Below are 8986 nucleotides of genomic sequence, written 5' to 3'. Positions count from 1 at the left end.
ATCTCACGGTTTGTGGGTTCAAGCCCCACATCGGGCTCTGTGCTGACAGCTAGCTCAGAGCCTGGAGCCTGCTTCAGATTCTGTGTCTCCCTCTCTGACCCTTCCCTGATCATGCTGTCTGTCTGTCTGTCTGTCTCTCTCTCTCAGAAATAAATAAAACATTAAGAAAATTTAAAAAATAAATAAAACTAAGGCTTCTGTTCATCAAAAGACACCATTAAAGAGGTAGATGCATTTGGTGAAAAGCTAATAGGAAACTTTTATAAAATTGTAATGAGTGGATCCAGCTGGCGAATTGGCCATGTAGCTAGATTTTATTTTAATGCTCATCATGGTCGTCTGTTTGCCCTCAACTCCATTTTGTCACCTTGAATGATAAAATTTCCAAGGCTTCCTTTCGTGTAGCCACTTGACTGTTTCTAGACAGTTGAATGAGAAGTAGTAGCATCCCTTCCAGGACTGGGCCATAAAACCTTTCAACAGATGTTACTTAATTTCCTTTGCCTGTCCAATGGCAGAGCTATAAGATAAAAGGAATAAAGGTCTCTTGGTCACTTTTTAAAGGAAAGCTGACCTCAGAAGCCATCAGATGAAAATCAGCCATGTAAGATTGTTGTGAGAAGTGAGAAGTAAACTTTTGTTATATTTAGCCATTGAAACCTCTGGATTATTATTACAGCAGCCCATCTACTCTACCCCAAGTCTGACAGTAGCTTTTTTACTGTGTGCTTTTGGGACCCTGAATCTTAATGATGCCTTAAGGGATGCCGTGGTAGAAACTTAGGGAGACTGCTTCAATCAGAACAGCCCTCCTTTTATATATGTAAGATATATAACGTATGACATATGAACGCACGTATGATACGTAATGATGCACATGGTGAGGACTTCAAAAGGCACAAAGGGTTTTACAGTAAAAAAAAGCTTTTAAACATTTATTTTATTTTACTTTTTGAGAGAGAGGGAGAGTGCAAGCCTGAGAGAGGGGCAGAGGGAGAGGGAAAGACTCTCAAGCAGGCTCCATACTCAGCACAGAGCTTGACATGGGGCTTATTCCCATGACCGTGAGGTCATCACCTGAGCCAAAATCAAGAGTTGGATGCTTAACTGACTGAACTACCCAGGTGCATGCTCCCTCAACCCCCACCTCACCTCACCTGCAAAATCTTTCACCTTTGTCTTTCAGTGTCCCATTTGCATGCCCTAGGAGCAATTTCTGTTACCCATTTCCTGAGTTTAAGTGATAATTCATATATATGTAAACAATATGTACTGGTTATATGTTTAACCAATTTCTTATTAATGGCAAATTAGTGTGTTTCCAATCTTTTGCTAGTATAAACAATGGCACAATAACTACTCTTGCATAAAAGTCATTCTACACATATGCAAGTATGTGTATCTATAAAAAATGGATTTCTAGAATTAGAATTGCCAGATTAAAAGGCACATGCATTTTACATTTTGACAAACAGTGCCAAGCTGCTTTTGGTAGGGTTGTACTAATTTACATTTTTACTATTACTGTAAACTGGGCCTGGCTCTTCACATTCTTTTCAATACAAGCATACGATCAAATTTTCATTCCTTACTACCTTGATAATGTGAAAAATGGCATTTCATTGTAAATTAGTGAGTGTTTCTCTTTTCATGATCGAGGTTTTACATCTTTCACATGTTTAAAAACCACTTGCATTTCTCTTTCTGTGAACTGAACTCTTCATTTTCAACTGGCTATCAATCTTTTTCTTATTGATTGGTTGGAGTCCTTAAAATATTAAAGGAAATGGATCTACATTATCTAATGGGGTTAAGATTATTCAATAGATAAATTCAGCTGCTAAAACCAAAGTCTGAACACCACTCCCTATGCTACTTTTTAACGTGGCCTTGCTAATAAAAACCTGCCCCCCCCCCATTCCCTTGGGAATCTTTGTCACTTAGAGTCCCAGGCAGTACCACTTGCCCTTGTGGTTGAAACTCTAGGACAGACTTTCTCAACTGTGGCACTGCTGACGTTTTAGCTAGAAAATTCTTTTTTGTTAGGGGCTGCCCTCTGCATCATAGAATGTTGAGCAGTGTGACTGTCCTCTAACTGCCAAATGTCAGTAGTACCTTCCCTACCTCCCCCTCTTCAGGGAGCATCTTCAGGGGCACCTGGATGGCTCAACTGGTTGGGCGTCTGACTCTTGATTTCTGCTCAGGTCACGATCTCATGGTTCATGGGATCAAGGCCTGCATCCGGCTCTGCTCTAGCAGTGATAAGTCTGCTTGGGATTCTCTCTCCCTTTCTCTCTGCTCCTCCCCAGCTCGTGCACACGTGCTCACTCTCTTTTTCAAATAAATAAACAAAAAAAATGTCTTCAGATTGTCAAAAATCCTCTGGAAGATAGGTGAGCAAAATTGCCCCAGTTGACCACCACTGGTCTAGGTCTTTATATACCTGGTGGAAGGCAGGGCACATTACCAAACTATCTGTTGGCTTTAGTTTGGACATCCCACACATCTGCCCAAATGGTGTTTGATAATGTAGAGAATAGTAAGTTCTTTATGGAGGTACAACACTTGTATTATAAACTAATCCAAAAGACTAAATAATATACATGAAACCATGAAAGAATAATGTCTGCTAAACTTGTGATTATACCTTGGAAATTTAAAAAGAGGCAGTGTAAGACAGGAAGGTCAGCCACCACTTAAGCCTCACAGAGTTGGAGGAGCTTGAGGAGATCTCCAGAATCCAGAGTTTCAAAAAATGGTTCCTCTTTTCCTTTAAATATATAACATATATATATATATAAGCTCATTTTAATATGTGAAATTTTAGCAAGAAACATTTATTGATGTGTCCTTTACCCTTATATCTATGCCTACCCCCTCTATCAGAGATGTTAAAATGTTAATATTTTGACATGTAACTTTCCATACTTTTTCCAAGCCTCGACAGCCATATCTATATATAGGTTTGTATATAGGTATTTAGGGGTCTTACTTTTTATTTATTTCATATTTAAAGTAGCCTCCATGTCCAGCATGGAGCCCAGAGTGGAGCTTGAATTCATGCCCCTAAGATCAAGACTTGAACTGAGATCAAGAGTCAGATGCTTTACTGGCTGAGCTACCCAGGCACCCCTACAGGGATTTTAAAACTAATACAAAAAGGGGGTATTTGTTAAATAATAGAAAAGTTATTTTCTATTGCACATATTTTTGTGCAACTTCCTTTGTCACAGTGCATCATAAACATTTCTTAAGATCAGTTATAAATCATTTTCATGGTTGAATAATATGCCATAGTAAGGATACACCATAATTTGATCAACAGGTTTCCTATTGAAGACATCTGGATTGTTTCTTTGTTTTTTCCTGCAACATCAATACCATAATAAACATTCTTGCATTCATGGCCTTACATATTCACACTTTTATTTCGTTAAGATAAATGGGATTTTGGGTTGAAATGTATGTGTATATTTATAATTTTAATAAATATTCCAGATTACTTTCCAACACTATAATAACAATGTATGAGAGTATTAGTTCCCCCATATCCTGGTAAGCAATAGATGGCAACAGTAAAATTTGTTTTGTGTTTGCCTACTTAAGAAATGAAAAATGGTACCTCATTGTTTTACTTGCATATCTGACTACTAATAAATTTGAGCATACTTTAAATTTTTATATAGTCAAATATATATTCTATTTTTTAATTTAATTTTTTCTTTAAATTTTTTGGTGTCCCATATGGGGAAATACAGACTTTAAATGGCTCCTGTCCTGGGGTGTCTGGGTTGCTCAGTCAGTGAAGCATCTGACTTTTGATTTTGGCTCAGGTCATGATCTCACAGTTTGTGAGTTCAAGCCCCATATCTGGCTCTGTGCTGACAGTGCACAGCCTGCCTGGGATTCTCTGTCTGCCTCTCCCTCTTCCCCTCCTGCCTTCCCCCCAAAATAAATACAAATTCTAAGACAAAGAAACAAATAAAGAAATGGCTCCTGTCCTAGTTAAGTTCTTTCTTGATACAAAGTTATATGATGTTCTTATTGTATTTTTAAATTTAGATCCTTGGCCCACTTAGAACTTATTTTTTTAATCTACTTTGAGGTAGGAATCTATATTTTTCCATGTTAGTAACTAGTTTTGTCAATACCGTTTTTTTTTTAAAACACAAAGAGTTGGTACTAACTCCCCTAATAAATTATAGTCATATGAGACTGATATTAAAGCTCTAAAGCCAGTTTATTTGTTTATATAAATAGAATTGCAAAGTCAGCCATATATAAATGTTGACTCTTCAAACATTTTCTCCCCAGTGAGAAATTCTATATGGAAACCAAATTACTGTTGAAAGCTGCTTAGGGGGCTTAGCACTAAAAAGCAAGTAAAATATCTTAATGACTTGGTGTCAGAAGTCTATGACAGGCTTTGGTATAATAAAAATTATTTTGTCTTTGTCCCTAATTCCTGACATAGAACTCTGTAACACTTTGCAATTTCCTGAGTGATAAGAGCATTTTGGGGGGCACGTCCGACTTCGGCTCAGGTCATGATCTCACAGTTCGTGAGTTTGAGCCCTGTGTTGGGCTCTGTGCTGACAGCTTGGAGCCTGGGACCTTTTCAGATCCTCTCTTTCTCTTTCTCTTTCTCTGCATCTGCCTCGCTTACACTCTGTCTCTATATCTCTCAAAAATAAATAAATGGTAAAAAAAAATTTAAGCGTTTTTTTGTTATTCATTATGAGCCCCTTTACATCACTTCTGAGTTCATGCTAATGATGTAGTTCTTGGGTGAGGAACCTTAGATAGCCTCAAGATGAGGCTGGTCACCAGAAAGATAAAGTGATTAAAGGTTGGGAACTTTCTGGGGCTGGGTTTGCTGGAGATTGAGCTCTATTAAAACTCTTGAACAGGGATGCCCAGGTGGCTCAGTCGGGTAAACATCCCTTTGATTTTGGCTCAGGTCATGATCACATGATATGTGGGTTCAAGTTTGGGAATCTCTCTCTCCTTCCCTCTCTCTCTCTCTCTCATTTCTCTCTGCCCCTTCCCCTTCCTCAAAATAAATAAACTTTAAAAAGAAACACCCAAAAACTCTTAAACAATTCAGAGAGCTCCTGAATTGGTGAGTACATCCACATCCTGAGAGGGTGGTGAACTTCAACTCCACAGGGACAGAAGCTCGTATTTTCAGGACATTTCTGTACCCTGAACTCAAAACCTCATCATCTGGCCGTTCATTTGTATTCTTTGTAAAGATACAGAAGATATGTTTACTTTGTAAATGTAGGTAATACGTCTTCCTGAGTCCTGTGAGCCATTCTAGGAAATGATTGAACTTTAGGAGGGTATCATGGGAACTCCCATTTTATAGTCAGAAGTACAGCACTTCTAGGACTTGTGACTGGCATCTGAATTGGGGGCAGTCCTGTGAAACAGAGCCTTTAAGCTATGAGGTCTTTACTAACTCTGGGTAGTTAGTGTCAGGATTGAGTTGAATTGTTGAACATCCATTTGGTATCTGAAGAATCAAAGAACTAGTTGTTGGTATTGGAAAGCAGATCACAGGCCAGTACACCCATGTTCCTCTTGTCTAACACGGACCACCAATCTCCTGTCATGTTTCAAAAACTTTCTCACCTGAACTGTGCTGGGGACAAACTGAATTTCCTCCCTTGCTTCTTGCCTTTTTTCCTTTTCTTTTTTAGGATCCACACTGCCCATCATCCTTCATTCAGTAATTCTTTTCCTATGTGGAAATGTTAATTTACATTCTTCATGTATTCTTTCATTTAATAAATATACATGCCAGTTACCCTAATAAAAAGCTGATGATACAAAGGTGAACCACATGGACAAAATTCCTGCTCCAGTTGGGATAGACCATCAATAAAACATAGAGAAAAATAAATTAACATATAAAACAGGGGAATGCACTTTATAATGTATTGAATAAGGAGTAGAGAGGACTTGTTTTAGGGAAGGAGGCACAGGCAAAAAAGTATGACAAATATATGGCAGACATGTATGTATTTAAGTGCTTTCAGAGTTATTTTCCACATATATAAGCAAATACGTATATATGGTCTCCCTTCCACACTTCCTCTTCATTTTTTCGCAAATAGTATTATATTATACACTCTGTCCTACATAGTACACTGTGCAGCTTGGAGATCATCCCATACGAAAACTTAAAGAGCTTCTTCATTTAAAAAAATGGCCTCCTAAAATGATAAACTCAAGTTAAAGTATACTAATGCTAAAAATTATGTGCCAGATTCAGGTAACATTTGAAAAACCAAATGCTAACTTGCAAGCTTTAAGGACTAAGAATGACTTGAATTTCAGGCAAGTAGTTCTCAACTACTGGTAGGCCAGAAGTCTAGTTGAGAGGGTTTTGTTTTGTTGTTCTTTAATATCATTTGTGTCTCACTTATCCTACCTGTCATGTATACCACTTTCTGATTTTTCAGCATAGTAGCAATCATATTAATCACATAGCATTTCATAAATACCAGCAAGTATCTTTGATGTACAGTATACATAAATGAATAAATGAATCAATAAGTAATGGATGCCCATAAGCTTACAAATACCTTTCTCACAAAAAGCTGAGAATTTTCTCTCAAAACTTTTTAATTTTTTTCATGTTTATTTATTTTGAGAGAGGAGAGAGAGAGAGAGAGAGAGATTGAGAATGCACAGGGGAGGCCCAGCGAGGGGGAGAGAGAGAATCCCAAGCAGTCTCCACACTGTCAGAACAGAGCCAACATGACGCTTGATCTCACAAACCATGAGATGATGTCCTGAACCAAAATCAGCAGTTGGACATTTAACTGACTGAGCCACCCAAGTGCCCTCAACTTAAAAAAAAAATGTTTTTTAATGTTTATTCATTTTTTTTTCTTTGAGAGAGAGACAGCCTGCGAGTGGGGGAGCGGCAGAGAGAGAGAGGAAGACAGAGAATCTGAAGCAGGCTCCAGGCCCTGGGCTGTAAGCACAGAGCTGCTTGTGGGGTTCAAACTCTTAAACTCACAAAGCATGAGATCATGACCTGAGCCAGTCAGACACTTAATCAACTGAGCCACCTAGGTGCCCCTCAATTTTTTTTAAAGAGATAAACTGTTTTCTTTATTTTGTAGGGGCTTTTGTTTTTATTTTGTTTTTAAGTAACCTCTACACCCAAGGTGGGGCTGGAACTCACATCCCTGAGATTAAATATGCTCTACTGACTGAGCCAGCCAGGCACCCCAAACTTTCTCTCAATTTTGATGGAGTACTGACTTTCAACATTTCATATATTACATCCCACCAGTGTGGGATCAATTTACGGTCCCAATTTAGGAAATATTTTGTAGGTTAAGACAGAGAAAGTGGGGAGAGAACAGGATTAAGAGTGTCAGCCAGGAAGGGTGAGGTGCCTATGTAGTTAGGAACCGGAGAAAGTGTGGGAGGAAAGGAAGGACAACAGGAATTGGTCACAGATTGGTTAGAGGGCATCAATGTAAAGGAACACTTCATATATGACTCCAAGGCTTTAAGGACAAAAGAGATTACTTTCAGAAATGAAAAGTCAATAGTGTAGAGAAAGTTTCTCAGTTTAACTTGAAGTGCAATGGCTTTTGGATTTAGATGGGATCTTAGACATACACTTGCAACATTCTAATTTTTTTTTTTTTTGAGGTTGAAGAAACAACTTAAGTTGCTTGCCTAAATAATAGGCCCAGTATAGGCAGGCCCGCATGGTAACTTAAGGTTGATTTCCTATAAACTTGGAGAGGTCCTTTAAGCAGTTCTAATGCCACGTTGCAGGGGCAGACGCCCTACCCAACACTGGCTCCAGATCTTCCATGTATTACAGGAGTCTTTGTTAAGGCTAGATATGGAGTGACAGGCTCCTGGAATTTCAGGGAAAGTGGAAAGGCTTCTTGTATGCAAAGAGCTACACTATTTGTTTAAGGAGCTAATATTTTTGAGCCACTAGGTACTCTTCCCTTTGCAGTTATCTCGTTCAATTCTCACAACCCTACGAACTAGAAATTACCATACTAAAGATGAGAACATTGAGTTTAGAAAAGCTAAATCGCTCAAGCTAGTAGGCACGTATCTCAAATTCCAACCCAAATTCGGAAGTGTATACGGGCCAACTCATGCTTTTTCTATTCTTGCCATATGGCCCGCTGGACTTAATACACTCAGAAGGTAATTCACACACCTTTGGAGCCAAGCTGCGGTCAGAAAGCAGTTAGGTTATTTTCCAACCCCCCAGGTCAGAGGTTTTTCAGGGGAACACATGCCGTTAAGGATTTGACAATCTACACCTCTGTATTCGTGATGGGGGCCGGGGAGGTAGCAGCTAAACACAGAAGAGAAAGCAAAGAGCAGCTATCAGAAGGGTGTGTGTGAAGAAGGTGCGGAGCGAACTGCCTCTTCCCCTCTACCTACGCTGGTTAATGAGACTCTCCGGTGTAATTCACGAAGCAAGCCTTGGCCAGCTGCATTCCTTATCGCTTCTCAAGAGCTACGTTTTAAACCTTTAGCTTAAATCTAGAAAAGACTAAGGCAAGCAAGGTGTGCACTTCAGACTCAAGTGGAAACTCGCAGGGTGAACCCAAACTAGGGCCACCCCAGCGGCAGTGATTTGAAGACAGTTTTGAAAATAAGTTCGGAAACGGGCGAGTTTGGCTGCGAGACGCGCCTGCCGCAGAGGGGTGGGGCCGCGCTTCCTCCCAGCCCACGCCGCCTCCGCCCGCCACGTGACCCGCTGTGTTGTGGTCCAGCCCGCGTGGGTGGCGGGAGCGGCGGGAGGGCGGGGGCGACGAGGGCCGGGTCACGTGACGGGGTTTAAATCTCCCGCAGCCGGAGCCGCGGGGGCGCCAGTGCCGCGAGTCGAGCGGGAGCAGAGAAGGCGAGGGAGGAGGGCCAGAGAGGCAGTTGGAAGATGGCGGACGAGGCGGCGCTCGCCCTTCAGCCCTGCGGCCCCCCCTCG

The sequence above is a fragment of the Crocuta crocuta genome, unplaced genomic scaffold (genome assembly GCF_008692635.1).
Source record: "Crocuta crocuta isolate KB4526 unplaced genomic scaffold, BGI_CrCroc_1.0 scaffold167, whole genome shotgun sequence".
NCBI classification, from domain to species: Eukaryota; Metazoa; Chordata; class Mammalia; order Carnivora; family Hyaenidae; genus Crocuta; species Crocuta crocuta.
This window is presented reverse-complemented; position numbering follows the sequence as displayed.